This window comes from Salvelinus sp. IW2-2015, unplaced genomic scaffold, assembly GCF_002910315.2.
Source record: "Salvelinus sp. IW2-2015 unplaced genomic scaffold, ASM291031v2 Un_scaffold3267, whole genome shotgun sequence".
Classification (NCBI taxonomy): Eukaryota; Metazoa; Chordata; class Actinopteri; order Salmoniformes; family Salmonidae; genus Salvelinus; species Salvelinus sp. IW2-2015.
This window is the reverse complement of record NW_019944553.1, coordinates 21699-29978: the sequence shown is the minus strand read 5'-3', so window position 1 is coordinate 29978 and position 8280 is coordinate 21699. Positions and strand designations below refer to the sequence as shown.

At 42.3% G+C, this 8280-nt stretch overlaps 1 long non-coding RNA gene across 1 annotated transcript in view; it reads left to right on the top strand.

Annotated features, from left to right (window-relative positions):
• The window catches only part of LOC139025785 (uncharacterized), a 3713-nt gene extending 1753 nt beyond the window's left edge, over window positions 1–1960 (top strand). Inside the window, exons 3-5 of the long non-coding RNA XR_011477416.1 lie at window positions 1333–1461; window positions 1554–1652; window positions 1754–1960. This is a non-coding gene — a long non-coding RNA (uncharacterized lncRNA). The remainder of the gene's footprint in view (window positions 1–1332; window positions 1462–1553; window positions 1653–1753) is intronic.
• The last annotated feature ends 6320 nt before the right edge of the window (window positions 1961–8280 follow it).

The window sequence follows — 8280 nt, the reverse complement described above, 5'->3', positions numbered from 1 at the left end:
CCCCTCTACAAGATCGACACCAGACACTTCATCAACCATCTCCAGACCACCTTCTGAACAAGCCATGAACTGTCCCTCTCTATCTTTTGGAGGAGCATGCGCTCAAGACTCGGCCTCTATTGGTTGACCTAGCTAACAAGCTAGGCTACTCATGCATGATGTATTGGTTGACCTAGCTAACTATAGCTAGGCTACTCATGATGATGTATTGGTTGACCTAGCTAACTATAGCTAGGCTACTCATGATGATGTATTGGTTGACCTAACTAACTATAGCTAGGCTACTCTTTGATGATGTATTGGTTGACTAGCTAACTATAGCTAGGCTACTCTTGATATGTATTGGTTGACCTAGCTAACATAGCTAGGCTACTATGATGTATGTATTGGTTACTAGCAACTATAGCTAGGCTACTCATGATGATGTATTGGTTGACCTAGCTAACTATAGCTAGGCTACTCTATGATGATTATTGGTGACCTAGCTAACTATAGCTAGGCTACTCTTGATGATGTATTGGTTGACCTAGCTAACTATAGCTAGGCTACTCTGTATGATGTATTGGTTGACCTAGCTAACTATAGCTAGGCTACTCATGATGATGTATTGTTGACCTAGCTAACTATAGCTAGGCTACTCTATGATGATGTATTGGTTGACCTAAGCTAACTATAGCTAGGCTACTCATGATGATGTATTTGGTTGACCTAGCTAACTATAGCTCAGGCTACTCATGATGATGTATTGCTTGTTTGTTTTTGCTATTGAAGCGCTTTGAGATTGTTATGAAAAGCGCTATAGAAATGTAATACATTATAAATTTATATGTACTTTTCAGGTGGTGGATGTTAATGTATTACTCATCTCTGGTGGACATCATCCATTTGGCAAAGGCATCCATTGTGAAGTTAACATTTTTCAAGGGAAATACACACTGGAACATGTTGAGGATGAATGGCCAAGACCTCATTGAGTGGATGATCAATAAGACCCAGAGAAGAGACCTACAGTGAGGACACACTGGCCCACCCATACTTCTGGCCAAGAGGAGAGTGAGAAGCAGTGCTAACACTTGTCAAATCAGAAGATTAGTTAAGATTAGTTATACTTATAGCATACACTTTTCAATGGACATTTACCTTTTTTAACGGTTCAGGTTTTAACCATTAGAGTTCAGAAATGTTGGTTTGGTCCCGGGCAATGAGGACAAAGCTGACATTGTCGAATGGGTTGCAATGCTCAATTCTAACACGATTTGTCCCATTGCAAATGTGAACACCGTTTGACACTGACCCAGTTGAATGCATTTAAAGGTACACTTTGTTTTTCAGGAGAGTGGAGTACTTACGAAAAATTGGTAACGAGAAGGAAGCAGAGAACTGTCGCAAAGCAGACCAAGACTCCTTCATGCTTTGGACCAGTGTGCTGAGGGGAGGTCCTTCACAAATTGGAAGTCCAAAGTGAGCAAGACGCCATTTATACCATTTTATTTACCTGACATTCGTCTAGTCTAGTAGTAGTGACACTTACTGTTATTTATTTGTGTACACAGATGCCGCCTGAGTTGATGGACAAGTTAGATGGTAAAAAAGAGCCTACCCAGACAACGCATTGGGTTTGTTGCGCTCATACGCAACCTTCATGAGCACTAGTAAGACATATTAATAGTTTAGTCTAAAAACATGTACATTCACTTTATTTACTCTCTTACCATTGAAGTGGTTAAATATGTGGTCTCTCTTCTCTCTGAAGCCCTGAGGACGCGGATTCTGTTGACACGATGACAACTGTCCCTGATCTCACTTCTGGATGCGTCACAACGGTTATAGCGAAGCAAAATGGATGTGCGAAGTTTCAATGCGAGTTAGTCTGAAGAAAAGTGTTCACTAGCTAGACAGATGTTAAGATAATTGATCTACTACATTTGGAAGATTAACACGACTAAACTTCTGTAATCTTCGAGAGCTTATTGACATTTTCTTCGTAGTTCCATCTAAAATGCAACTCAACTATGATGTCTCACTGTGTATAGATGTATCAACTTGTAATAACACCTGTAAAACTGAACTCTTACATTGTCTAGAGGTGCAAATGAATCAAAGCATGGCTATCGCAAGTCTAACTATAGCCTCAATGTCTGTGCCTACCCTAGTTTATATATTTGGCCACAAATTTAATCCCCTTTACGAGGTCAAAATAAATAACATATGTCACCAATGATAGCACAAATACATGAAATATAAATAATACTAAAATTGTGCTATTTATAAATAAAAAGAACCCACACTGTAACTCGAACTTCGTAAATGATTATCCAAATTTTGCAAACTCATCTTAACCATATCATGCAGTTTGTTGTAACGTCATGAATGATACATAAGCAGTGGATCACGGATCTAGCGTGTGTACAACACACTAGACCTATCTGCTGTGACAAAGGCTTGAAACGAGCAGCTCTCGAGAAAACGTCTAATGTAAGCCTCTTAACAGCCTGTAACACGTATCTGAAGCCAATCCATACCTACATGGTAACATAAAGAATACCAAGCAAAATCTTTCAATCGTCACTCTAAATACACAACCAACGATCTTAAAGTTCTATGAAACCAACAACCATCACCCAAACAATCCAAGAACAGCTATTACTTCGTGAAGTCAGAGTATAGTTTTCTCATACACCTCACAAATACATTTAAACTAACAGTGGGTTTCCAAATTCCATGACAAATTTATGAATCCTACCCGTAAAAAGCCCCTGTCTAGGTCAGTTCAGCGATCACAACACTTATTGTAAGAATGTAAAGAACGCAGCGAGGATCCCTGAATAGTAAAATAGAAAGCACCAAATGAAGAATAAATAAATAAATTTCAAGCGTTAATTTGCTAAATCATCGACACTTTGCCCACAGGGCGCGACGCAGATAGTATTAACACATAGCATCCCAAGTTAACTAATTTGTACCGCAATCTCCGCCTTATATAATTGTTAACTGAACCGCGACTGCAAAAGAGCATTTACGGTAGCACGTAATCCGGCCCGATTACCCGCTATCCTCCATCAAAGAGTAAGTATACGCGTACCTTTTATATGTTCCGAACGTCCAATTCCAATCCAGGTAGCAAACTCCCAGATCGCACCATAACACATCCTAGCTAGAGCCTCCTTAGGCAACCCGCCTACGTGATAGGCATGCTTTGTAATCAGAGTGTCGCCCAACAAATTTTCTATCTTTGTAACAAAGGCATAGTGTGAAATGGCCTTCCCCACATCACAATACCCAACTCTAGATCTTATCCCATTTCACACCAACTTTAGATAGACTGAACGCTTAAGTAGAAGTCTCACTTGACCAATAATCCCGAGAAGACACCAAAATTGCAACAACAGACCGCAACTGCCTTCTACTAGACTGATAAATCTTTGCCACAGAAGTAAAACTGAACAGATACTAAATGCCAACCATAATGTCTCTTGTCCTATATAACCGTTGCCCATCTATTTCCATGATGGCTGCCACCTACCTCTATCATCAATCATAGCGCTTCTGTTTTGCGTATTGCGCAGCTTATTGACATCGTATCCTCTACGCGTCTGATAAACCCAAAAAAATAGAAAAATACACTGCTCCTCATCCATAACCGAACACCATCCCGCTTACTTTGGAGAAACAAGCCGCGTCCGATATAAGCATAGACCGACACAATTATCCAACCCCATCCCACACCGTGCAAAACAGGGCCAGTGGCCCAGCACAAAAATAGATGGCCTAACAATAAAGAGAGAAACATGATTGGATATATTACGAAAACTCAAAAACAGTAACTAAAATAGGCGGGTGCTGAATGTTCTAACATGGACAATTGAGCACACACAGCACCACATCGTATAACAGATGTCAACAGCGTAACGCGTACGAAACGCGGTCGGTCTTCCAAGAACACCTGAAAAAGCATGTCGTAACAAGAGAGCCACTCAACACTGACTCAGTTTAACCAGTCCTGCAGAGAAATGGACCAAAATTCACCCCCAACTTATTATGGGATGCTTGCGAAGCTACCCCGAAATGTTTTGACCCAAGTTAAACAATTTAAAGGCAATGCTACCAAATACTAATGTGCATTGAAACTTCTGACCCACTCGGAAGGTGATGAAAGAAATTAAAGCTGAAATAAATCATTCTCTCTACTATTATTCTGACATATTCACATCTCTACAATAATGGTGTGATCGTAACTGACCTAAGACAGGGATTTACTAGGAATAAATGTCAGAATTGTGAAACAACTGAGTTTAAGTATTTGGCTAAGGTGATAGAAACTTCCGACTTCAACAGTTATTTTTCTAATCTTGATGTTGGGGTTGCCTATAGAAACTTAATGAACGGTTCCGGAGATAGCAGGAAACTACGGAATGCACGCCTACCTGTGCGGCCAGATCCTAAGTCAAAACACTGAGCATACCAGCGCACACTTCACTCTAGATTGGAAGCGGCCGTGGTTCCTTGTACTCTCTTCCTCACGTTTTTCAGAGTGCAACACACCACGAAACTAGACCACGCTCACCATGCCCTCCAATTCTCTCCCTGGTGCCTCTGGCTTCTTAATCAGTCCCACTGCCCCCCGCCCGTGCCAGCCTCTCACACTTCCCGATCCTTCTTTCTTCTATTGATTTTATAATCCAGCTGTCCTCTACTATTTCTTCGTTCGAAGTGCTTGTCCTCCTACCAACTCATAGTCGATCGCCCCCTTCATCAGTGGGTAAATACTCCACATAATAAATTCTATATCGTCTATTCAGGGTCCGATAACTCTCCATCCTTTCTCCTCTCGCCTTCTTAACCTCTTGATAATAGGTTGAATTATAATCGAACTGTAGTCCTCCCATTCATTTCCCGTCCTCTACAAATCCGCCTTCGATCCGGCATGTTTTCCGCTTCTATTCAAGGTCACCTAGTGGTTATGAACCACAACGTCGACCTCGAGGCGTCTCTTCCCTTCACTCTCAAGTCCTTCCCACACTCCTTTTGGCGAAAATGACCACCCACACCTTGCAATTCCTCCTTCTTCTCCTCCAACCCGCTTCTACCTTATAACCAATTCCAAGGGATAGCACGATCACCTACACCTCCTTCCTCATGCTTTCCACGTTTGTCTGCCCGGGAAACTAACCAACCCACACCCCGATCCCAAAGCCTTTTCTCCCGGGCTTCCTCCTCCTACCGAAGAATACGATTCATTTACATCCCTCAATTCCGCCTCTTATCCTGCTCTCCCTTACAACGTCCACCATCCCATCTGCCGCTCTTGAAACTCCCACACCCAGGCACCCCTGAAGCCTTCCATTATCACCAGTTTCAAGCTACTCTGGGGTCTACAAGGACCTACATTCAGGACAGTTTTGCGACCCTAAACGCACATCATTTTGGTGCTTCATTCCAACAGCCACAAGGACAACGAGCCCTGTCCCCCGGCCCTTCCCTCCCTGTTGTACCAAAGGCGATCCCGCCGACCGAGTTTAATCTACTTCTCATCCTCACCAAATAAAGTCCCAAATCCTGAATGTCCTCATATGAAGGTCTACTAGATTGCTCCATATTTGCTCGCTTGATTTCTTGCCAAAGGCAAGGTCATCCTTACTTACTTTATTTTTCTGGCCTGCTGATGTTTACCTTTGCCTCTAGTATTTCAGTGCTTGGTTCATTTCTTCTTTCTGCTCATCGGCAATAATTCCCCAATCGAGGCCAAAAGGCAATAGTTTGGACCTCCATGCTAAAGGAAATCACATAATGATGACTTAACCATGTCACATCCCCCTTGTCCTAATTCCTCCTTGTTCTCCCCAGTAAATTCTTCAACCATGGCAATACCAATAAGCTGCATCTTCAAGCTGTAATGCAACTAACCAAATTCCATCATGTTTCACAAAACGACAAGCTGCACTAACAGTTTGTTCCATCGTTGAGCATCTGGGTCGTGTTACTTCCTATGGACTCTCTTTGGTGAAGCTATCTGTCTCCCACTTTGGTCTCGGCTGGTCACGTACTCATTGGTGCGTCTTGTTTCCCTCGCATGAGTCCCTGATCGTAAAAACACGAATCGTCACTCCAAACCTAGAATCTACACATTTTCCAATTACCAGGCACAAACATCCCATTAGCTTATGGTTCTTTCTAAGCCCTGCTCTACCTCCCCCCCTCTCTTCTACACTCCTCCCGGCGTCCCAGCTTGGCAGTGCTCACCCTAGTGCTATACTATTTCCAATATGGTATGACCTTGTTCCTTCTATGCCACAGATTCCTCCGGTCTATGGCGTAGAGCCGCTCAGCCTCCCCTCTCTCTCCTCCACATGTACTTGCTGAAGTCAAGATTTTGCTCCCCCTTCCAGTCCCGATGAGCGGTTAACTCTGAGTAATTTGGGTCTCGTTTCCTGCTCTAACCGGCTACTCTGGGAACCAGCCTGTGTCATGTCGCCACTGGACTTCTCCTCCTTCACAATATAGTATAGTATGCATTCTAACCAGGTATGCAGACTTAWTTAAAATTGAAAACTAACCTGAATATCTGTGCTCCTCTTATATCCGATCCCACTSTCTTCATCTAAAGTTTCTCTGGCCTTCCAACRTTTTGTTCCTKCACTGATTGTGTGTAGAGTTGTTTGTCCCATSTTCAATTGTCGACTTATACCGAAATCGGCTAATCTCGCTCTGCCTGTAACATCTGTTCAGAAAATTATATAAAGTGTACCATTGAAACATAGGTTAATAAATARCACATCAAATTAATATTTCTTTAGCCCAGATTTTTGTTGAATTACTACATGGTCTGGTCTTACCTATTAAAACATTCTGGGGTTTGATATCCCGGTGCAGAATTTKTGTGTTTAGACTATGCAGAACGCTTAGACTGCWGAGCACCTCGTGCACTATTTTCTTCAGGACAGRGGTTTTGTCCTCTGGTAGGTGGTCTTTGATGTATTCATCAAGGGTGTATTCACAGAGCTGAAGAACAAGGTAACCAAAGTGCTCGTCCTCTGCAAAGTCCACATATCTCACAATGCAGGGACTATCCAGCTGAGGTAGTCGTAAAAAATAAAGTGCATTATTGACAAGAAGTTGAAGAGCTGAAGAAATTGATCAGAGGCGGCAAAACTTGAATGGACGTACTCCTGTGCTAAGTTGAATGATGATGTTACCCCTTTAATTGCTGCTGTTCATTTACAAATGACAATATTTGTACATTTCTTCTGAAGGAAGGTGCTAACCCCAACATCCAATCAAAAAATGTTGTGGGTTCCTTTGCATTATGCAGCAATGTCAAAAGCTCCTGTCAGTGTAGTGAGTAGATTAATCGCAGCAGAAGCAGATCCAGGAGGGACACAAATCCAGATCTTTACTCCACTTCAATTGGCGGCAAACAATGACAGAGAAGACATTGTGAAAGAGTTGATGATATCTGGAGCATATGCTGCAAACAATATTGGAGCACAATCCCGCAATCGGTGAAAGATAACAAGGATGATTCTGGAATTATCTTCAGAGAGTGAGGATTTTGTCAAATTGAAGATTTTCTTTGATTTTACCTGTGCAGTAGGCAAAAAATCAGTAGAAGATATCTTCAGTGAATATGGCAAACACATGCTGGTGGTGAACCCTGTGGATCATGTTACACTTTTTGACATGTGGTTTAACGTTGTTGGAACAGAACAGGAACTCTATCGTCAAGCATGTATAAAGTGGATGAAAGAATCTCAGAAAATGGATCTCTACACTGAAGAGGCGATCAAATTAGATATGTCCCTACAAAGTCCAGTCCCACCAACGGATACAACTGAACAATTGCAGGGAATGAATCTATCAAAGAAGAAGAAGAAGAAGAATAAGAAGAAGACAATTCAGGAAGAGTTGTCGGTAGAGAAAAGTACACCTGACATGACTGAGAAGCCAGATCTTGATGCTTCATCAATTCCAGTTGAGGAATCCGGTGTACACGGTGAACATTCCAGTGTTAAACCATTTCCCTCCACCACCGATGAATTGAAACCCCGGAAATGGCACAAAGTTAGTGAGCGGTGGAGGCCTCAGTTGGAGGAACTCAGCAACATGGACCCAGACAAGGTTTACAGATTGGGGAATCTGAATCTTGTAGTCCATCCGGTTTCCAAATAGCCAAAGGAAGTGATGGAACCGAAGTCTTTCTGGGCCTGAAGGATGATGGTACTGAGGTAGCCGTGAAGAGAATGCTCAAATCAAACTACCAAGCTCTGAAGAGAGAAGAGGGTT